Raw genomic sequence first — 24,394 nt, forward strand, 5'->3', positions numbered from 1 at the left:
CATTAACAAAATGTCTCTAACCAGAACTTCAGCAGTACATGGCCAATAAATCCTTGGCTATAATATCTTCAAAATTTATTATGCCATTCTTTTAATTGACATTGATGAAATTGGTTCACAGTTTAATTTTATTCTGAACATCTCGTACATTTATAATTTTATTACTGTGTAATGCTTGTGAGAAGTTTTCAGAACAAAAGGAGTGAATACTGGAGATGCTGGACCAAACCTGACAGAATCCTCCTTCCAGCATGCTGAGACATTGACACATCTGTTTCAGTATCTTGCATGTTGCAGAATTCTGCTTGTTCCTGCCTCAACTGCTTCAATTACTGTTTCTCATCACGACCTGTTCCCAAGAGAGCTTTGAAGAAAGCTACAAATCTTAATTGGTCCCACATTTTAGACTGTTCTAAACAGGACTTTTATTAACTCTTATTATTTTCTGAACATTTAAAGACTGGATCACAAATATTGCTTGCTTAATTAAACATTTTTCCAATTTTCTTTGGGCCCCCAACAGGATTTCTGTATGTCCAAAATGTCATCTAGAAGAAATCAATGAGAATGATGTCCTATTTTCCTTAAGGGGGATTGGGTAGGTTTTGTTGTTGTTGTTGTTGTTGTTGTTGTTTGTTTGTTTGTTTTTTCCTGTGGCTACAAGTGTTTATTGTCATTGGGAGATGTTTATAAATTACTAATGGTCTTATTCAGAGTGAATCTGTTATGCCCAGTTTGGGAACCCCAAAAGACCAGGGATACACTCTGCTGTAAATATATGAGGTTTTTAAAATTGTATACGTGTTCGGACATGGGACACAAACTTCCTGTGGACAAAGGAGAGGAATGTAGCCCTGAGATATAGGGAAGCAAGGTTTTTATGGGGCAAAACTGAATGCATGGACTTACATGTTTTGGCATTACAAGATTGGGTAAGGGGAATTGACTTTTGAAATGATTGGTCCACTTTAGGCACCAAGACTACAAACCATTCTGGCCTGGTCCTATGGGCCAGTTTCCTAGCAAATGTATAATTAGTGGGCAGGAAAGAATGCAGTAAGGCTAATTTGTGCCCTCAGGTCATTAAGGCTACTTCTTCCCTGAAAGTGGCTGGATGCGTCTCCACCTACCTAGCCTTCCTTCAGGCTTTTGCTTTAAACTTTAAAACAATACCCACTGATTTTCAAGTCTTTGGGCTCTTAAACCCACTAAGAATTTCTTGTAATGGAGATTAAAAATTGAGATAAAATGAAGGTTCAAATCTTTCTTCCATCTGCTTTTTTTTCTCTATAAACTCTACTGTGTGCCTTCCTTGTGAAAGGAACCTACCTGGCAATATGCCAGCATGCCTGGCTTTGATTTTTTTATTTCAATATTATTATTATTATTATTATTATTATTATTATTATTATTATGTGTTTTTGAGACAGGGTTTGTCTGTGTAACATTGGCTGTCTTGGACTTTCTCTGTAGACCAGGCTGGCCTTGAACTCACAGCCTCCTAAGTGCTGGGATTAAAAGTGTGTGCCAACATGCTTGGCAGGACTTTTCTATAGCCTGGGTGGAATCACACTGTGTGACTTAGAACACAGAGATGTGAGTGTGAAGAGCTGGCAGGAGTCACAAGCCCTTTTTTTTGGATACAGGGTTTCTCTCTGTGGCCTTGTATATCCTGGACAACCCAGATGACCTGAAACTCACACCTCTTCTTGCCCCACTGAGGATCACAGGCATGTGACACCACAGCTGGCTTTTTGTTATAATCCTTAAAAATGATTTATAATCTCTGTCTACCTTCCCTAGACCAGGCCTGTTTTGACTGGGAGAGTCGGCACTCACTAAAAGAAAGGGGGCCAGGGACCCCAGGATTCCTTTTTCAGTGAGCAGGGACTGGCTGAGCTCTGGCTGAACAGGAGAATTTAAACTGGACACATTTAAACTGGGATTATGTAAATTTATGGCTGGGGCTGTGGGGCAATAAACTAGCTTTACTTACAGATGGTTGTGCTCTTTTCCCCTCTTCTAAGTAGTGTAAATCCCATCTATTTGCTTATTTTTATGTGATGAGTGTTTTGCCTACATGAATAGCTGTACCTGTGTACCAGGTGGATGCCTGGTGCCTGAAGAGGCCAGAAGAAGGAGCTGAATCCGCTGGAATTGGAGTTACAGATAGGGTGAGTTACCAGGCGTGAATAGACCTGGTCCTTTGAAAGAACAAGTGCTCTTAACCCCAAGACATCTCTGTAGCCCTGAACTATAAAAGGCATCCATGATCTGGTCCTCAGTTTTGGGACATATTGGTTGAAATACTCTCACGATATTGACCCTAAGTCTAGAAGGTAGTCACTGAAATTTCTTGGTTCCAGTGATGCTCTGCAGCTCCCGTGACCTTGTCCTGGTGCTATGGGGGTCAGTCAAGAAAGTGGCCAATACACTGCAAAACACCAGCGTGCTGGGTTTTGGGAGGCTGGCTTCTGTAAATCAGTTAGGAAATCTATAGCCAGAAAATTCACAATAGACACTCCTAAGTGATGGGATGGCTGGGCATCCCAAGACACCAAGGAGTTGTATCCTTGTTGAATATGACAATTGCCATGGCCTGGGAACATAGATTCGGGTCACACCAAATTCCACGTTCCAATGTGGAGGCAGTCCTGTCAAGTATTTTTACTAGCAGAACAGCAATAAATGTTCTTCAGTTAGATCATAGAAAAACAGGTTATGGCAAAGCATAGAAAACTCAGATATGGGCCTCCAATGCCATCAGGTGAAATTCTTAACATCAGGTTTGGCAGGAGCTTGTGTTGTAGTTAGCACAATCATACAAGTATTCATCAATCCTAGGACACTAGGTCCAAGAAAAAATGGCTGGCAAGGAATGGCCAACGTGGGCTAAAGATGGCCCAAGACAAATTGTTATCAGGCTCTGGACACACCAACGTCTCAACATCACTCCAGTTCTGGTCGGTCAGTCAGACTGTGTAGACACGGCTCCTCTGTGGAAATTCTCATTCCCATGATGAGGTGGACAGTCAGGTTCAGGGTGTGTAACTCTGTCAACACAGAGGAGACACTTCCACCAAACTCCACAGACAACAAATTGAATCCAAGAGCAGGTGAAGAAGACAGACAAGAGACTGATATCAGCAACCACCTCAGTGTTCCTGAATTAGAGTAATATTCACACACACACACACACACACACACACACACACACACACACACACACAGCAATATTCTCTCTGTGTTTCTGTCTCTATTTATCTGTCTGTCTCTCTTTCTCTCACTCTCAAACATACACCTCCCAAATGAATCATGAACAGAGTCTCAGAGTAGCTAGTTGGGAGACACAGATGAATGTGCTGTGGTGGCCAATGAAGAATAAAGAGCAGAGGAAGCATCAGATGAACAAGAGATGGCTTAGAATACTGGGATTGCCCTTGACAATGGAGCAAGGTCTAGTACTTCAGGAAAAGACCCCAAACCACAGCAGTGAAAACAGAGAAGCACAGAGCTATGCCAAAGCCATGATCAGAGGACCCTAAAAGGTGTGGCAGATAACTTATTTGGGGAAGTGGGTTTAGCTCAGGAGCACAAACTTTCATATATCATAGAGAAGAAATTGTCAGGTTCCAGTTTTCCAGAAATGCCTAGCATGGTCAATATAATGATTGATGTTTCTGTCATTATTAATAAAAAAAGGGAAGAAAAACATGAGTAATACATTTGGGTACAGAGATACAGATATTTGCTCATACAGAAATACCATAAAAGCATGAACACAGAAGCCATAATGCATACAAAGAAACTGTATATATATATATATATATATAGTTATATATATTTACACACACACACACATATATAAAGCATTGTCAACCCACAAATATGCCCTTGAGTTTTTCTGTTGTCATCTGTTGCTGCTCATGGGACCCACCCATTAGTCTGGTTAGTTGCCCCAATTAGACTCCCTTGGAGAAAACTAAATTTTTAATTCATTATTATTTAATGATTTAGTGAGTGTTCTTTTAAGGAGTAGGAGAACTTTATTGATGATCCATGGTGTAGTTATTTTCGGGGGGGGGAGATTTATTATATGCACAGAATTCTATACACCTGCATGTCAGAAGAGGGCACCAGATCTCACTATAGATGGTCCTGAGCCCTTGTGTGGGTGCTGGGAATTAGACTCAGGACTTCTGGAAGAGCAGCAAGTGCTCTTAAGCTCTGTACTGTCTCTCCACCCCCTTTGTTTATGGTTTTTATTTTTAATTTTTATTTATTCACTTTACATCCCTGTCATAGACCTGTCCCTCCTCTCCTCCCAGTTCTACCATCCCTCTTTCCCCTATCACCCCTCACCTGGTTCCTTAGAGAAGAGGATCACACCCCCTCCCTTGTGCCCAACAACCAATGCCAACATATCAAGTACTATCAGGACTGAGTGCATCCTTTTCCCCTCTGGCCTGGGAAGGCATCCAAGACAGGGGAAAGTGAGTAAAGCTAGCTGTTGTGTCAGGATGCATTCATATGTGTGTTGGTCCTGCTGTGTTTATGAGGCCTTGTTACCCTTGTGTCCTTCATCCCCTCTGGCGCTTACACTCTGCCCACAGAGTACCCTGAGCTCTTGGGGGTAAGAGTTTGCTTGAGACATATCATTTAGGGTGGAATGGTCTAAGGCCTCTCACTGTCTGTGTATTGACTGGATGTGTGTCTCTGGATTTGTTCCCATCTGCTGCAGGAGGAAGTTTCCGATGATGGCTGAGCAAGGCCCCAATCTGTGAGTATGGCTGTGCTACTTTAGCACAACTGTAGCATTTAGATTTTTTCTTAAAATACCTGGCCTGTGTAGACTCAAGATCCTGGTCACCCAAGAAGTATTGGATCAGGTTCCTTCTCATGAAGTGGCCCTCCTGAAACCCAACCAGGTATTATTTGGTCATTTCCATGATGTTTGTGCCACAAGCGCACCAACAAATCTTTTAGTCAGGTCATCGTTGGAGAGTGAAGGGCGTATGGCTGGGTTGTTGTGTACTTTTTTCTTCCGGTGGCAAGTACAGTATGTTCCAGTATCATGAACAGTAGCCCATAGGTGGTGAAGGTTCTAGATATGCCCCGACCCGCGGTACCTAGTTATTCGTGGGGGCGAAGGGGGTCGCAGCCTTAAAAAGATGAGCGGGAGAAAGGAAGGACTCAAGCAAATGTGCACTTGTCAAGAGTCTAATTTTATTGAACCGAAGTAGGCTTTTAAGGCCAACCTTAGATAGGGGCGGGGCGAGGGAGGAGCTCAGTCCAGAAACCTTTTTACTCAGGGAGGAGTAGGTTGGAAAGTCCTACTTTAGAGTCGCTCAACTCAGGGAGGGGCAGGGTGGAAAGTCCTACTTTAGAGTCGCTCAACTCAGGGAGGGGCAGGGTGGAAGTTACAGAATCTTCTTGGCCCGGGGCCTGGAACACTTTGCAGTTATTATAGGAAGTCAAGGCACAGTTAGCACATCTCTGTAACTGTCAAGCAACCAGGTGTAGCAGGGTGGGGGGAGTGAAAAAAGGTCGGAAGTTTCTCGGGGCTTGTCTCCAGCATAGATAGGCGCCAACTGGGATTCTCTATGTCCAATGTCTTGAGGAGGTGTTGTCCTCAGCAACAGAATCTTACCATCAGGTTGAGGAGAGCACAAGAGGATGGACACAAGTTCGGTGGCCCCATGCCCTGCTTTGATCTAGTACAGAGTCTTCCTACGTTCTGACCCCACAGGACTCGGGGAGGAAGCCGGCTCTCGAGACACTCCTTTATGTGTTCATATTAAATTGAAATAAATACATAGTATTAAATTAAGCACATCATCTATATAAAGCTAGTTAGCAAGTGACACATGCGCACCACCAGAGAGCACTGGATCCCTTGACAGATGGGTCGAGCTCCACCGTGTCACTGGGGATGGAACCCAGCACATCAGTAAAAGAGGGATTCTTTGTGTAAGAGCCCTGGCTGTTGGGATGACAAAGGTTGGCTTTTTTTTTTTCTTAACTTTTATTAAATACACTTTATTCACTTTGTTTCCCCCATAAACCCCTCCCTTTTTCCCTCGCAATCCTACCCTCCCTCCTCCTTCTTCACGCATGCCTTTTCCCCAAGTCCACTGATAGGGAAGGTCCCCCTCTCCTTCCTTCTGATCTTAGTCGTCCATCCATCCATCCATCCATCCATCCATCCATCCTTTCATTCATTGTACAGCATTCTGCCTGTGCATGAGAAGTAGGGCACCAGATCTCATTACAGATGTCTGTGAGCCACCATGTGGTTGCTGGGAATTGAACTCAGGACCTCTGGAAGAGCAGCCAGAGCTGTTAACCTGTAAGCCATTTCTGCAGCCTACGGTTTTGTTCTTCGGTTTTGTTTTGTTCTTTGGTTTTGTTTTGTTTTGTTTTAATCTTTAAAAAAAGATTTATGATCCATGTTAGCGCATTTCTGCCTTCCCGAGACTAGTCCTGCTTTGAATGGGAAACGCGAAATTAATTTTTAAAAGGGACAGGGACGCCAGGATCCCTTCTCCAGGGACCAGGGACCGGCTGGACTGCGTCTGATTAGGAGAATTCAAACTGCACATTTTTTCCTGCACACAAGTGGCTTCCAGTAGCAGGGCATGTTTACTTCCGGGATCAGGGAACGGGGCGATGACGTCACAAACTGGTTCACGTTCGGCTAGAGATCCCGAAGACTACAAGAGGCGCAGGGTAGGGACAGTTATAGAACTTCGGGGACCAGGGGAAACGCTGTGTGTGTTGTGGCGACGGCAAAGGGCTTCGGGGGATTCTACTGGGTCCGGGCAAAGCTACCATCACCGGAAGGAGAGGGAGGCTGGCATGGGAGGGTGTAAGCAGTGCGCACAGCATTCTGGGAAATGTGTTTCCATGTCCACGACGCGGTAAAGCGGAAGACAGGGTGAGACCCGACTATGAGACTACAAACAATCCCAGAAGGCCTTGCTTTGAGACCCGCCATGTTTGTAGTCCTCACGGAGGCTCGAAGCCGGCACAATGCACTCTGGGATTGTTTGTAGTTCCCTGGCTAAGGAGTGCTGGGCTTTAGGAATCCTCCCGGTCCGTGGTTCACGTCCGTGTCTGGGACATTTCATCATGAGTTCAGTGCTCTGTCGTAAGGATGTTCACAGTCATACTAGATAAAACATATAATTTTTGTCTATGAGACACCTATAATACAACGTGAGTGGCTAGATGTGGGGCTGAAATGCGGTAGATGGATTTAGAGCCTGGACAGCTCCTCAGAGGATGATGGGGGCGTGGGGTGGACAGGACTGTGGTAAATGTTAAGTGGAACGCGAGCACCCACAAGCATACATGCCATGTCTTCAATGTCTTCTGTACTGTTGAAAAAGCAGGCACTTGAGGAGAACTATAAGGTTATATTCCAAGAACCTGACAGTTGGTGGAAATTCAAAGTTCAAGAGTTAGCAGGGTAGCTCTTCGTTTTCCTAGTTCCTCATTCTGTATGCTGTTATTTCTAAGTATTTCAGACCAAACAAACAGCATCTTTTCGGGCTGGAAATGGGCTGTAGTTTTCAGGTCAGATGGGTAATAGCATTTAATTTTTGAGGATTCTTTTAAACAACCCTCACCAATAACTCAAAAGTGGATTTCTCATGCCCGATAATTCAGAGAATGGTTGTTTAAAACTCTTTCACAAATATTTACTATTATTTCACCGACTTTCTTCTTTTATATATTTATCCATCTTCATATTTAGAGTTCCTCCCCCACATTATCCCAGTCAGATCAATTATACCCTGCCATTGTATGTTTTCTTGTTTCTACACTTATTCCGTGGTGAATACTCACATCTGAACATTTGGAGCTAGATGCCCCAAAGTATAGAATGGGAGATATGTGTCTGCTGAATATGGGTTACCTTAATTATAATTTTTCTCTTACATATATTTATGGGTGATATTATTCTTATCGATTTATCATGTTAAAGATATTTATGAGTTTCCATTTCTTACCTATTGTGAATAGAATAATAATGAACATGACTGAGCAAGTATTTCTAAGTGGGATATCTAGTCATTTTTACATATGTAAAGGAAAAGAGAACCGGGTCATGTAGTAGATTTATTTTTATCTTTTACAAAATTCTCTATACTGATATCCGGAATGGCTCAACCTGTTTAAAAGTCCATCCCCTTTGAAGAGATTGACATTTTTGCCTGTTATATAGAGAATCACAAATGCCACCTAATGCCCTACACAAAATGACAAAGAGAGGAAGTATTTAGTTCTTGTACTATTTATCTCAGTTACTGTCATGTAGTTACATTTGGAATATTTATATTGTTTCTGAATTGACTTCTTAAGTAACATGCATAACATACTAAAATTTTAGCAGCAGCTTCTCTTCTGAAATAAAATGTCTGTGATTATGAGAAAAAGTGAGGGGCTCTTACTTTTGTTTAAATATAAACTTGATCAAAAAGTTTCTGAAAAGTAGGTAAATACTTTATTCTTAGTATACTAATGAGTTTTATTAGAGAAACCAATACATCAAAATGATCAGTTTTTGTATGCTATTTTTTTGTTTTTCAAACATCTCAATGAGTTTTTATGAGGTTTTAAGAGAATAATGTAGCACTTTGGGAAAAAGATGCACCCCAGCAGCCCTGCACTGGAGGCCAAGATGGAGAAGACCTCCACAGCCACCATGGCTTTGCCCTTGGTGCTCAGGTAGACTGGGATGAAGGTGACCCAGACACTGCAAAACACCAGCATGCTAAATGTCAGGAACTTGGCCTCATTGAATGTGTCAGGCAGGTTCCTCACCAGAAAAGCCACAGTGAAGCTGCCTAGGGCCAGGGTCCCTAAATAGGACAGCACACAGTAGAAAGCCGTAACTAAGCCCTTGTTGCATAAAATGATGATATGATCATATTCAGAGTATGCATCTCTGTCAGTATAGGGAGGCGAGGTTCCCAGCCAGACTCCAGAGAGAATGAGTTGGATCAGGACACAGATAGGGATGACAGCATTATAGATACCAGAGACAAACAACCTTCTCATTGTTCTTCCTGGTTTCATGACCCTAAAGGCCAGAATTACAGTTATAGTTTTTGACAAAACAGTGGAAATAGCCAAGGTGAAGACAAGTGCAAATGTTATCTGTTGAAGTATGCAGGAGGCTGTGTTTGGGTGGCCAATGAAGAGAAAGGAGCAGAGGAAGCAGAGTAGGATGGAGATGAGCAGTATGTAGCTGAGAGTCCGGTTATTGGCCTTAACAATGCCTGATTCTCAGTGTTTGAGAAAGATCCCCAGAACTGCAATTGTGCTGACAGAGAAGCAAAGAGCTGTGCATGCCAGAGCTATGCCCAGAGGATCCTCAAAGGAAAGGAAGGTCACTGCTTTGGGCAGGCACTGGTTTCTCTCAGGGTTTGGGTACTCTTGAATTGGGCAAGGGATGCACTCCTGCTGATCTGTGTGGAGAAATTGGATCAACATTTCACCTTATATAAGTATCTATTGATTGCACATTTGATTCATAAAACTGCTTTCCAATGATGTGTGTAACGTAGTGTATTCTGCTTCATGTTACTGCCAAGGACATGAACTCTCTATAATTTGTATTTCTACTGTTTATCTTGTTTAATTAAAAATAAGCTTTCTGCTCAACAGCTTATCACTGTTTCTCTAGGGTAGTGAAATCTATTTTATTCATATTCAGATAAAATAATACTGTCAATTAAGCCTTCAAATGCTTTTATTATACTTTGAGATTCTAAGTATGTGTACATTGTATTTTGATGACATCGATGTATAAAAATGCACTTCCTTGTTTCCATCATCATGGATTCTTCTCATATTTCTTCTTACTCACTGTTTCAGTGGTTATTTGTTAATCCCACTCCTATAATTTTTCTAAGGTAATATGGTGATAAGTTAGGTCCTATCTCCATGAACTATGGAACAGTTCTGATTTGGTGGTAAATATACAACACTTGCATCAACAAACACCGGCTATAAATTATTACCTATTCCAGCTGTGGAAGTTGCAAATAAATTTCTATAGTCTTTGTCATCCTTTGACTCAGGACAGGACTCTTTCTCTTTCATTATTAATTCCAGAATAATTCTGGGAATTGTTCTAATTTACACTCTTGTTCTTCCAGTAATATTCTGAAGACTAAAAAAATAACCTGCATGTCATAAATACCATAAATCTATTAAAATGTTAAATCAGAAAGGGAGAATGATACAGCCATTTTCACTGAAATTGCTGAGAGTCATGAAGCACAGTCGCTTGGTGCTATTCCACCAAAGCTGTGCAGATTGTTACAATCATTGTTCTTCTATATCTAACTTCTGTTTTATTTTTTTTTGTGTGTGTGTGTATGTGTTGCATTACTGTGGACTTTCTTCACAATTATTTAATTTCTGTTTTGTTCTATAGAAAAATTATGTCTGAGTATTTTTTAAAATTAGGCATTTTTAAATTAATTGTACTTTATTTACTTTGTAGCTTGGCTGTAGCCCCCATGCTCATACCCTCCACACCTTCCCACCCTCATTTCCTCCTATGCCCCTCTCCAAGTCTGCTGCTAGGGATGTCCTCCTCCCCTTCCCTCCAACCATAGCCTACCTAGTCTCATCAGAACTGGCTGCATTGTAAGGGGAACAGGGACTGTCTCTGACATAAACTCAGTGGCTGGCTCTTTGATCACCTCCCCTGAGTGGGGAGCAGCCTTACCAGACCATAGAGGAAGACAATGGATCCATTCCTGATGATACCTGAGTCTTATGAAAATACTAAACTTAACTTTATTAGTCCACTGTTTGCAAAACTTCTTTATGCCCTGGAGATTATTAAGCAGAGGTAGCCATATAGAGAGATGAGGCCATTATTTCAGGAGTTTTCTTGGGGTATGTGCCCCTAAACAGTATATTGGTGCAGGGTAAACAAAGGCAATATGTGATCCCTGAGAGGCCTGGAGATTCAGGTATCAATTTAATATGCTTTTATTATAGGCTTAGAGCTCCTGGAAAATGTAGCTCAAAGTTGGAAGATCAAAGAGGGTACACTCCTTATGGAATGAAACTTAGTAAATAAGATAGATTGACTTAAATAAACTTTTTTTCTACTTTGTAGCATAGATGATGATACATATAGTAAAAGTAGCTATTTATTTTTATTTGCTATGCATAAAAAGATCAGTTAAAATATTTTCTGTTTCTCTGGATTGCACTCATACTGTAAACAATTCCAACCTAAAAGCAGGCTCTTATATATTAAATGTGTTTTCTTTGAAGGAGACATTCTTGAGATTCCTTAAAGTAGAGTTATAGGGCTAAGAATGTTAATCAAATATGTTCTGTATGTACTTTTAAAATTGTAACTGAGCTTTTATCCCTGTAAAATGAAAAATCAAACACCTATCTTGTACCACTTGAATAATCATTCTTCTGTGTTTGTACTGTGAAACTTCTATAAACAAACAAGAGCCTTGTCAGCAATAAGTCAGAGCCAAAGAAATGTCTAAATTTTAGTAGTCAGCTTCTAGATTCCCCTAACCACCTCAGCTGACTAATTTCCTCTCCTCGCTGACCCCTGATCTGCTCTCTGGAGCACCCTGTAGACAAACACCTCTCCTTTCCATGCTCAGGATTGCCGCACAGAAAGGCTCCTGGAACAAACTCAGAGAATGAACTGCTAACAATAGAGCATGCATGGGACAGATCTGGGCTCCCTGCACATAAAGACCAAGTTGTGCAGCTTGGTCTTTATGGGGACACCTAACAGCAAGACTAAGGCTGCCTTGTGTAGCCTCAATAACAGAAGTTGTGCATAATCTTATTGCAACTTTAAATGCCAAGGCTGGTTGATATCCATGGGAGACTTCTATTTTTTTAAAGAAAGGTAGGAGGGGCACATTGGGTTGGGAGGGGAGGTGAGAGAGAGGGTCTGGGAGGAGAGGTGTGAGCAGAAGCTCGATAGTACACAAACAAATTAATAATATAATAGAAAGAAATAATAACATTGTAATAGAAGTGAATGAAACAGAAATAAAGAAGTCAATACATAGAATTAACCAAAGGAAGAGCTGGCTCTTTCTGAAGATAAACAAAATTGACAGACCCATAGCTCAAGTAAATTAAAGAAAAAAAAATAGAGTACTCAAATTAACAGAATCAGAATTTACAGAAAAAACATTACTACAGAAACCAATAAAATTCAGAATATTCTAAGGAAATGTTTTTAAAACATACTATATTCCAGTGAGCTTAAAAATGTACATGAGATGGAAAAGTTTTAGATTTGCCCAAGCAACCATTATTCAAAGATGAATTCGACAAAAATTCAACAACCCAAATAGATCTAAACAGAACCATGAGGAAATTCAAAAGGTCACAAAAGGCTCCCACCAAAAAAGAAAAGAAGGATGAAAGATCAAGAAATGGAGAATTCAGTATGGTGGAGACAAGTGTGCCCCATATTTGAGGGGCAGAGATTCAGATTATCTGGGACCAGTGTATGGACAGGTGGTCAAATCTAGAGCATCAACTTTGATGCTTTCTGATCTGGACAGGTCATCCAGGGAATGGAGTTGATCTGATCTAGGCCCCCTGTGGCCATCTCATGGATCCAGGAGTAGTAAATTTTGGAACACCTACCCCTTCACATATTCCAGTGAGTTTGGATCCCCATATTTAGGGACTCTCTGCTCTAGCAGCCAGACTTCAGATCCCTCCTGCTCCCTGTGTGCCAGCTTCATGATTACTGGGAGAGCATCCCACCCACCAAGGCACTGTTCCTCTAGTCACCCCATGGACAGCAGGTGAACAATAGAATTTCAGAGATCCCAGATCCAAGAATACAGATCTCAGAGGAATCTGAGTACAGGGAACATAGTTTGTGGCAGGCCTGTAAGTGGCAGCCCAGCTTTATTCTGAGGAATCCCAGGGATGCCACCTTGGGCATCTGCACCTTGATAATGATGAATAACAGTACCTGCACCCCAAAATTCAGGGTTCCAGTGCATGCACACCCCTGTCCTTCAATTCACCAGCCTCTACACATTTACACTGCCCTGTGCCTTGCCCTTCAAGATGCTGTCATCTGAACCATCAGCACCCATTCTTGAGCCACTGCACATTTGTCATCTTCCTGAATACTACTCTAAACTCCAAAAACTAGAGGATCCATTCTTTGGTGCAGTTTCCAGGAAAAAAAAAAAACAGGTAAGACTACAGACAACCAGATGGCTAAAGGCCAGCATAGAAACACAGTCAACAAAAACTGAGACATCCTGGCTCCACCAGAACCCACCCCTGAGAGCAATGGATATTCTAATATAGCTGAAACACAGAAAAGGGACATTAAATCTATGTTTATGCAGTTATTAGAGACATATAAAGAGGAAAATAACAAATATCTCACAGAAATACAGGGAAAGACAAGGCAAACAAAGGGTTCCAGTGCATGCACACCCCTCTCCTTCAATTCACCAGCCCCTATATGTTTATGTGTCCATACAGTGCCCTGTGCCTTCCCCTTCAAGATGCTGTCATTCTTTGTATCTTAAGATGCACCCATTCTTGAGCCACTGCACATTTGACATCTTCCTGAATACTACTCTAAACTCCAAAGACAGGAGGATCCAGTCTTTGATGCAGTTTCCAGTAAGAAACAGGTAAGGCTACAGACAACCAGATGGCTAAAGGCCAATAGAGAAACACAGTCAACAAAAACTGGGACATCATGGCTCCACCAGAATCCACCCCTGAGAGCAATGGATATTCTACTACAGCTGAAACACAGAAAAGGGACATTAAATCTATGTTCATGCAGTTATTAAAGACATATAAAGAGGAAAAGAACAAATGTCTCACAGAAATACAAGGAAAGACAAGGCAAACAGAGAGGCCATCATAGACAAGAAACCACAGTTAAACAGAAGTGGATTATTAAAATCATTCAATTCTTGAAAATGGAATTTGAATAAATAAGAAAACACACAGAAAACCCTGGAGATGGACCACGTAGAGAAGAAATCAAGTACCACAGAGATAAGCATCACCCACAAAATATAAGAAATGGAGGAGAGAATCTCAGGCATTGAAGATACAATTGAAGAAAGCGATCTATCTCTCAAAGAAAACATAACAATCAGAAAAGTTCAAGGACTCCATGAAAATGTGAAACCCAAAAACAATAGGAATAGACTAAACAGATTATTCCAGACTCCAAGGTGCAGAATATATATATTTTTTTTTATACTTTCAAAGGTTTAATTTTTTTTTCAATGCAGTTTATTCAGGAACATTGAACAATCCTCGGACCCTGGGGAAAGCCAGCCCACAGCTTAAATAACCTCTGGGTAGCCAACCCAGGCGTGCCACGTGGGCAATGCAGATAGGTCCACATACATGGAAGCAAGCCAGATCCTCGGCCTTAGCCAAATGTGGAGTTGTTCGTGATAGAGAGCACTCACCATCGGGAAGGTGGAAGGCGGAAACCAGCTCCATATTTAAGGCATAGCATTCCGCAGCTCTCTACAGTTCCCCCTTTTTGTTTTAGACGCATCAGGCAAGAGTAGAGGTCTGATCTCTGATATTAGAAATAAATTGGGACTTTGTACAGATGTTCATTTAGGTGTCATCCACCCAAATAGCATCAGACCCGTCCGATACCTTTTTCTCAGAGGCGGGACCTGGAGCATCAACCCGCATGCAATCAGACATGCTCTTCTCTGGGTCGAAAGCGGCTGACCCTGAGTGCAGTGCTTAGCCTCGCATCCTGAGCGTATCATTTTAGCTTTTTATGGTATCCAACCATGCTTGGGGAGAATGTCCTGCTTCAATGGCTGTAAAGGCCTGAATGATCATGGCTGCATCACACTGTTGTGAGACTCTAATCTTGCATATATACCACAGGCAAACCAAGGAGACCAACACCACAAGGCCTGCTAACGCTCCCATGCCCGCCCATTCCTTCAGATGATTCATGGCTGCAGCAATCCATGATGATAATCCTGTGGCTAGTCCTGCATCCACTCTGGTAGAATTTACTGTGACAATGGCCACTCTCAGCTGCTCCATCGTAGTATCGAATTCTCCAGTCCAATTACCTAAAATATAGCTCGACAATTGTTTAGACAGATTTGCAGCACAGGAAAAAATCTTATTTTGTATGCTAGTGACTCAAAGTCCAGCATACTTTCATTGACAGCCAGGTCGAGCGATTTGCCATAGGGTATCAATTTGCTCCTGCAAGAGGTCAATCCTCTGATTGAACACCATCAAGCTTCCTTTTAGTTGAGCATTAATTCCTTTATGTACAACTAAGGCATGAGCTACATTGGCTAAATGATTATTCAGGGTCTGAGCAGTCTGCCCAGTATGACTCATGGCTAATGCCCTGGTGGTAGCTCCAACAGCCGTCAATGAGATGGTAGTAACAATGGTGGCTGTAGTTCCCGATGGTGAGTGCTCTCTGTCACGAACAACTCCACATTTGGCTAAGGCTGAGGATCTGGCTTGCTTCCATGTATGTGGACCTATCTGCATTGCCCCCGTGGCACGCCTGGGTTGGCTACCCAGAGGCTATTTAAGCTGTGGGCTGGCTTTCCCCGGGGTCCGAGGATTGTTCAATGTTCCTGAATAAACTGCATTGAAAAAAAAAAACCCACTATACGTTCTACTCAGAAAAGTCATTATTCTAGCTATTTAAGACACATTTTAGCAATAAAGAATGACAACTACTGTTTCTTTAAAAAAAATCAGAAGGCAAAAACCCCACACCATAACTACAAAATAAGTTGAAATAATAAACATTGCTCATTGAAATCTCTCAACTTGGATGTTCAATTCTCCAATAGAAAAACAGGAACTAACAGAATGGACTAGACAACAATGTCCATTCTTCTGCTGCATCTACTGAACACTCTTTATCATCCAGGTTGCTCAGCATCTCTGTGTAAAAGGATGGAAGGAGACAGTAGAAGAAAGTGGACCAAAAAAGAAGTTTAGGGGAACTTTATTTTATACAGTTTACACAAACAAATACAAAAAAAATTATTGAGTCAATTTAAAAGAGAGTATTACTGTACACACTGAATGAGGAGTTCCACCATTATCCATATGAAACAGATGACTTGGGCTGCTCCAGCACACATCTACACTCATGTTTACTGAAGCAATGCTTACCATGTGCTAAAATAGAATGTACTTGATTGTCCTGAATCACATGAGTGCAAAATATAATATTTTTCAATTTTTTTAATTCATGGAAACGTACTTTCATTTTTATGAAATTTTTAATATAATCACATTATTTCTTGTTTATTTGTATCCCCTACAAAATCTCTCATATAACCTTTTGGCTCTGTCAATTTCAAGTCTTTTGTTGCCAATAAATGCAATTACATGTATCATGCATGTGTGTGTGTCTGTGTGTGTGTGTATGTGTGCAAGATGGAGTATTACTCTGCAATGAAAAATAAGGAAATCATGAAATTTGCAGGTAAATGGTGGGACTTAGAAAGGATCATCCTGAGTGAGCTGTCCCAGAAGCAGAAAGACATACATGGTATATACTCACTCATATAGACATATAATATAGGATAAATCTACTAAAACCCTGAACATCTAAAGGAACTAAACAAGGGAGCAGACACTGACTAAAACTCTCAATCCCCATCCCAAAAGGCAAAGAGGATCAACATCAGAAGAAGAAGAAAACAGGAAACAACCTAGGAACCTGCCACAGAAGTCCTCTGAAAGGCTCTGCCATACAGACTATCAAAGCAAACACTGAGACTTAAGGCCAACTGATGGGAAAAGTGCAGGGAATCTTAAGTAAGAAGTGGGAAATAGTAAGATCTGGAGAGGACAGGAACCCCACAAGGACAGCAACAGAACCAGAAAATTTGAACACAGGGGTCTCCCCAGGGACTCATATTCCAACCAAGGAACAAGCATGGAGATAACCTAGAACCCCTGCACAGATGTAGTCCATGACAGCATAGTATCCAAGTGAGTTCCATTGTAATCGGAAGAGGGACTGCCTCTGACATAACCTGACAGGCCTATTTTTTGATCACCTCCCCCTGAGGAGAGAGCAGCTCAACAGGCCACAGAAGATGACAATGCAGCCATTCCTGAAAACATTTAACATTTCAAGAAAGGCAATCATTTTACTTTGAAATTGTGGATGAACTCAAAATGTATCATCAAAATTATGACCTGAGCTAGACACAGAGATTAAACATTGTCTGACTTCAGTCCTAATTGGGCTAAAAGCAGGCAGTACACTGAAATAAGAGTTGAATAGTCAGTATTAGAGCCTGAACATTAGGGAGGAGTGGCACGACTTGTCAAAGAATACATTTCAGTGACAAGAGGAATAATATAAAGAAATACTTCAGGGTGCGTGCATAAGAGATATTAATCATAGCTTACATTGTTTACTTGAGAAATATTCTGTGTATATTTTTTAAATCTCAATAACCAAAATGTTATAATTACTGTGTAAGAGATATTAATTTGTTTATATATTATTTATTCTTCCATTAATTTCCTTCCATTTTCATCCTCCTGAATTTTAAATAATCATTCTTTGCTCTTTTTCAAGCCACTTTTTTCATAAACTATTTTTACACACTTAACACACCAAAATTTGAATTGTACAATATTATAATACTAGGAATATATTACAAACCACTGAATTTTATCAAGGGTATTTATTATATATAGTAATACAGAAAAAAGGAAAATGAGTAGAGATGAAATACTATTCTTTCTAGTTGTTTTTAAGAGACAGTTGCATGAGTCCAGCCATCTCAGGACAAAAAAAAAACAAAAAAACAAAAACAAAAACAAAAACAAATCCTCATTTTTTTTCTTTTTTATTATTACAATTTATTCACTTCGTTTTCTGGCTGTAAGCCCCTCCTTCATCTTCCACCAGTTACAAACTACCTCCCTCTTCTACCCCTATGCCCCTCTCCTAGTCCAATGATAGGGGAAGTCTTCCTTTCCTACTATCTTCTCAAGTCTTACCAAGAATGGCTGCACCTTCTTCCTCTGTGGCCTGGCAAGGCAGCACCTTCCAGGAGTAGGTGATCAAGTAGCCTTCCACTGAGTTCATGTCAGAGACAGATGTTGTTATCCTTAATAGGGAACTCAAATGAAAACTGAGATACTTATGAGCTACATCTGAGCAGGGGTTCTAGGTGTTCTTCATGCATGGTCCTTCATTGGAACAGGGCCCCCAGGGCCCATATTTTTTGACTCAATTGGCCTCCTTGTGGAGGACCTCCCCCATCCAGGTCTTTCTATCTCCTGAATCCTCCATATTAGTCCAGGCTCTCTGCCCAAAGTTTGGCTATGAGTCTAATCATCTGCTTTAATACCCTGTTAGGTAGATTCTTTCAGAGGCCCTCTGTGGTAGGTGCATTCCCTGTCTCCTGTCTTCTCCCATTGCCAATGTCTATACCATTTGCCTGTCTGAATGAGGATTAAGCATCTTCCCTAGGGTACTTCCTGTTGTTTAGATCCTTTAGGACTTTAGATTTTAGTATTTTAATCCTATATTGTATGACTAATATCCACATATAAGTGAGTATATACCATGAGTGTCTTTCTGCTTCTGGATACCTCACTCAGAGTCATCTTTTCTAGTTGCATCCATTTGCCTGCTGATTTCCTTGTTTTTAATTGCTAAATAGTATTGCATTGTATAAATGTGCCACAATTTCTGTGCCTATTCCTTGGTTTGGGGACATCTCAGTTGTTTCCAGATTCTTGCTAATGTCAATAAACCTGTTATGAGTATAGTTGAGCAAATATCCTTGTTGTATGGTTGATAATCTTCTGAATATATGCCAAGGGTTGGTATAACTAAATATTCTAGTAGCATTATTCATAATTTTCTGAGAAAGCACCAGATTGATTTCCAAAATGGTTGTACAAGTGTATATTCCCACCAGCAATGGAGGAGGGTTCCCTTTTCTCCAAATCGAGTCCAGCTTGTGTTGCAGATGATGTGAGATTACACATGAATAACCCTAAATATTCAACCAGGGAACTCCTACAGCTGATCAACACCTTCAGCAAAATGACTTTATACAAAATTAAATTTAAAAAAAATGTGAAGCCCTCCTGTATACAAAAAAACAAGTGGGCTCAGAAAAAAATTAGGAAATAAAACCCCTTCAAAAAAGCTACAAATAACATAAAGTATCTTGGAGTGACTCTAAGCAAGCAATTGAACGACTTGTATGAAAAAAAAAAGAACTTCAAGGAAGATCTCAGAAGATCTCTCATGTTCGAGGATTGGTAGGATTAACATAGTAAAAATGGACACTCTACCAAAAGAAATCTAAAGACTCAATGCAATTCCAACCAAAATACCAGCACAAGTCATTACAGACCTTGAAAGAATAATTCTCAGTTTCATATGGAAAACCAAAAAAACCTAGAATTGATAAAAAATGCCTGTACAATAAGAGATTTTCTGGAGGTATCTTCATCTGAGATCTCAAGTAGTACTATAGTGCAACAGTAATAAAAAACGGCATGGTACTGGCACCTGTACTTTAAATCTTAAAGGGGTGTGCAGCTACTCATTAATTATTTTTATTAAATCACATCATGAAGCTGAGGGGAAAAACCAATATAGGGGAATCAACTGCTGTCTCAGTTTTAGACGCAGTATGAGGGAGTCCAGACAGCCAATGCTACCTTGGGATATGGTTTCAGCTCATCAACCTTAAAACATCCCTGGCTTTTCTATTAACGGTGTACTTTTCTTAACTTTAAATTGTTCTCTAAGATTTTTTACATCAGAGCCATTAGCAAAAACATCTTCCCTGACCTTGTTAAACAATCTATTATTCCAAATTGTTTCTAAGTATAATGGTCATTGCTTACAATCTACATATATGGCTCCTTTCAAGGGCAGTGGTTAATTCATTAATATGCTCCAGTAAACATGTGAAAAGAGATCAAGCATTGTTTTTAAATGCCAGTGATATTGCCCAGTGATGAGCTAGAAGCCTTCTTAGAATTTTCATACAACTCATTTTATGAGGTATATGGGCATCATAAGGGCAAAAATATGCTACATAAGAGCACAAAGTCCTCAGGAAAAGCAGTTCTTGGGATTATGCTTCTCCAAGACAAACTCATCATGACTATGCTAACAGGGGAGACACATTCCATGAGTTCTACAGCTGTTTTGCTATTGCTCCTTCATGGCTCTTGACCAGGTAGCCAATATAGTTTGCCTATAGATGGGTGAGGAGGAAGTGAGGTTAGCTCAGGCCCTGGGAAGAAGAATTCAGGGTATTGCATGGGCTGTACTAGCCTGGAGGCCCAGATAACATGGAAGGACTGAAGGATTACTGGGAGAAAATGGCAGGTAGGTTTGATATGATATGTTAACTAGGAACCTCTGCCATTAGTTCCAGGTTTGAATCCTACTTCTATGGTAACTTAAACTTCAGAGAGAGAAGCATGGTCTCCATTGGATAATGATCTTCAAGTGAGACCACAGGGAAGAAAGGTGGCAAAACAAAGATTCTGTTTTTCTTTTCTTTGTATATATCTTCTTTCTTTTCTTTGAGGGAGAGCGGTTAACCAAACTGGACTCAAATTTTTGCTCTTTTGTTTTGTTTTTCTTACTATTTTTTATTTTATTGTTTTTATTTTTCACAATTTATTCATTATATATGCTGATTGAAGGTCACTCCCTCACCTCATGCTGGTCCCACCCTCCCTCCATCTTACCCCTATCCCCATTCCCTAGTCCAATCAAAAGGGGAGTTCCTCTCTTCTGCCATCCACCCATATGTTATCAGAACACTACTCAGCTATTAAAAATAGAGAAATAAAATGTCTGCTCTTATTTCTTTTCTATAGGCCACTGTACTCACCTCAGAAGATTTCATACCTTGAAGCTTGCCTGCAACGTTACTGTGAAATAAACACTAGGGGTAACTCATTTTAATGAGTCCTACCCCCAAGACACTATTCGATTTACCATCACACATCAAGAAACATGTGAAATTTGAAATGCTATGAAGTCTGAAATATTTTATCACAAGCATTTCAGAGAATGTGATTCTCTTGCTGTCTGGATGGCTGTTTCCCACCAACCCAGAAAGGCATGAGGGGCAGAAGATGAGGTATAAAGCTTGGAAATCCCGCAAGCATAACAGTGGTCAGCCACTCTGGGAACTACCTCAGAAAGTAAGTTCAACTTTAATTCCAGAAAACAGAAGCTTATACCCCTTGGGGCGTGACTGGGATTCTCCAAGCATAGGTGTAGATAACTGTTTAATACTAGGCAATTCAAGGATGCTCAATTTGCAATCAACAGCACATTATTATCATATCAACAAGAAGAACAAGAACACAGAACCAAATTATCCTATATTTGAAGGGAGGGGTGTGTTATGAGGGATCTGTGTCAAAGGCTATCTATCAAATTTGATTGGTGGTGTCTATGTCTAAAGACACTCTCAAGCAAAACTCAACCTTGACATGGTTACACATCTAGGCCAGAAGCAGGGTCATACATGGAAAAGAAAGACTCCTTCGTTATATCTCAAAATTCAGTGTTGGTTGTGATGTTTTTCAATAGTACCCCTGGAACAATAGGTATGTGTACACAAAGAAACTTCTACGGGCTACCGCTGTTGTGTTATTCTCAGAGAACTTCCTGCTGGAGTTACTTCACCATTCCCTACATATTCATCCAATGAACTAAAAGTTTCTTGTGTAAAGTGAGGCAATTGAAAACAGTAAATGTTGAGAATCAGGTTTATCAATAATATTTTTGCATGTAATTGATATTTACCATTCATTGTATTCTTTTTAAAAATAAGTTTATTTACTTTAAATTCCAATTGTAGTCCCCCTCCCTTCTCTCCCACAGTACTACCCTCCATTCCTATTCTACCTATTCCCTTTCCCCTTCCCCTTCAGAAAAGGGAGGTCATTTCCATTGAGCTAGTTTTAGAGTTCTGTTGGATCTCAGTGGACCAAAGTACACAAAGGCCTTTCCGCATTGCTTATACTCACAGAATTCCTCTCCAGTAATGATACTTTTATGATAATGATGACTCTAGATTTGTGCAAGTCCTCACCATTTTAACACATTCATTAGCTTTCTCTCCAGTATGAATCCTTTTGAGATGATGAAGATTATACACATCTGGAATGGTTTCACCATGTTAAAAGCACTCACAGGCTTTCTATCCATTAGAATTTATTTCCTGAGTGTGAAGATGATTCAGAAGTGCAAAAGTTTTTTTACACTGGTTACAGTCAGACAGCTTCTATCCAGTATGTGTTCTTTTATGTATTAGGAGATGTTATGTACAAAGGCTTTGCCACATACTTATATTCATATGGTTTTCCTGCAGAATGTGTTGTTGTCTTAGATGACTGTTACATGCAAAGGCTTTATCACACTAATTACCCTCACAAGGCTTCTCTCCACTGTGTGTTTTTCATGTTTTCAGAGACTACTCTGTTGTGCAAGGGCTTTATCATGTTGAGTATATTTATAAGGTTTCTTTCCAGTATGTGTTCTGTTATGCCGTATGAGATTACTGTTTTGTGCAAAGGCTTTACCACACTGGTTACATTCATAAGGTTTCGCTCCAGTGTGTGTTCTTTTATGGCTTAAGAGAGTACTGTTTTGTGAAAAGGCTTTACCACACTGGTTACATTCATAAGGTTTCTCTCCAGTGTGTGTTCTTTTATGGCTTATGAGATGACTGTTTTGTGCAAAGGCTTTACCACACTGGTTACATTCATAAGGTTTCTCTCCAGTGTGTGTTCTTTCATGGCTTATGAGATGACTGTTTTGTGCAAAGGCTTTACCACACTGGTTACATTCATAAGGTTTCTCTCCAGTGTGTGTTCTTTTATGGCTTAAGAGATGACTGTTTCGTGCAAAGGCTTTACCACACTGGTTACATTCATAAGGTTTCTCTCCAGTGTGTGTTCTTTTATGGCTTAAGAGAGTACTGTTTCGTGCAAAGGCTTTACCACACTGATTACATTTGTAAGGCTTTTCTCCTGTGTGTGTTCTTTTATGCCGTATGAGAACAGTGGTATAGGCGAAGGCTTTACCACATAGAGTGCATTTGAAGGGTTTCTCTCCAGTATGACTGCTTTCATACCTGCAAAGATAGTTAGAACATATGAAAGATTTACCACAGTCATTTCATTACACTAATAAATATATTTATCTATATGAATTAATTTTATAATTCAGTCTAATGGTAAAGAAAAATAAAATTTTAAAGTTTTATCACTTTATTTACATTCATGGTATTCTTCATTATGGGTATTTTTGAAGATCCTTGTGATGGTAAGAGCATTTGTTATGTGATTCACTTTTATAACATAATTTTTCTATAGAGCTTTACTCAAATATATGAAGAGTATTGTAAGAATTCAGAGTTTGAGCACAGCAATCCCATTCACAAATTTTTGTACTGTATGAATGACACTTCATTTAAAAAGTGAGCAGGACATGCAGAAGAAGTTCCAAATTCCTAGTATTCATAGGTATTTTCAGCAGTGTGATTTTGCTGATGAACAGTAAAGTTGCAAAACCAATTAACAGTAACCATTTATCACATTCAAAAAATCTACTCAAAGTGGGGACTACAACAAAATCAATTGTTCTTGGAGAAAGACAGGTATATTGCGTCTTTCAATGTCCCTATGCAAATGTGTCTTAGAAACATTGTGACATATGATATACCTGTTTAAATTACAAGAATAATAAAAGATTACCACATTGAATTAACACACTTTGTTTTTGTTCATCATAGACATGTCATATATGGATTAAGGTTTCTCGAAAACAATATTTTTGACTCTCATAAGCTGCTCCTCTCGCTAAACTTTACAATGTTACTGCATGAATATGAGTAACACTAGTTGTACTATGAAATATTTGCTTACTAGAAGGTTTGGACACATACTGATCACCTATTCAATGTGTATACCTCTTACAATATCTGACTAGATAGAATGAGACTAAACAGATTGGCAGTTCAACTCAGTAACTGTTATGTCCATAAGATTCAAATGGTATTTTCTGTTGCAACATTATTTTATTTTCTTCTACCTTAGGGGAGTGCCTTGCAAACACAAATCAGATACCTGACCTTGAAGTATGTGGAATTGTGAGATTTTAATAATCATCAGTACACTTAAAACAGTGCTGTTTTTACACTGTTGCTTTTCTCTAAAACTTCCAGGACACAGCCAGGTGTGCTGGTACATGTCTTTAATCCCAGTACTTGTGGAGGCAGAAGCAGGCATATCTCTGTGATTTTGAGGTCAGGCTGGTCTAACCAGCAAGTCTAAG

General features: G+C 40.1%; 1 pseudogene; it reads right to left on the bottom strand.

Annotated features, from left to right (window-relative positions):
- The window catches only part of LOC132651226 (zinc finger protein 431-like), a 410,631-nt pseudogene that overhangs the window by 64,470 nt on the left and 321,767 nt on the right, over positions 1-24,394 (bottom strand).

This window comes from Meriones unguiculatus (assembly GCF_030254825.1).
Source record: "Meriones unguiculatus strain TT.TT164.6M chromosome 13 unlocalized genomic scaffold, Bangor_MerUng_6.1 Chr13_unordered_Scaffold_41, whole genome shotgun sequence".
Lineage (NCBI taxonomy): Eukaryota > Metazoa > Chordata > Mammalia > Rodentia > Muridae > Meriones > Meriones unguiculatus.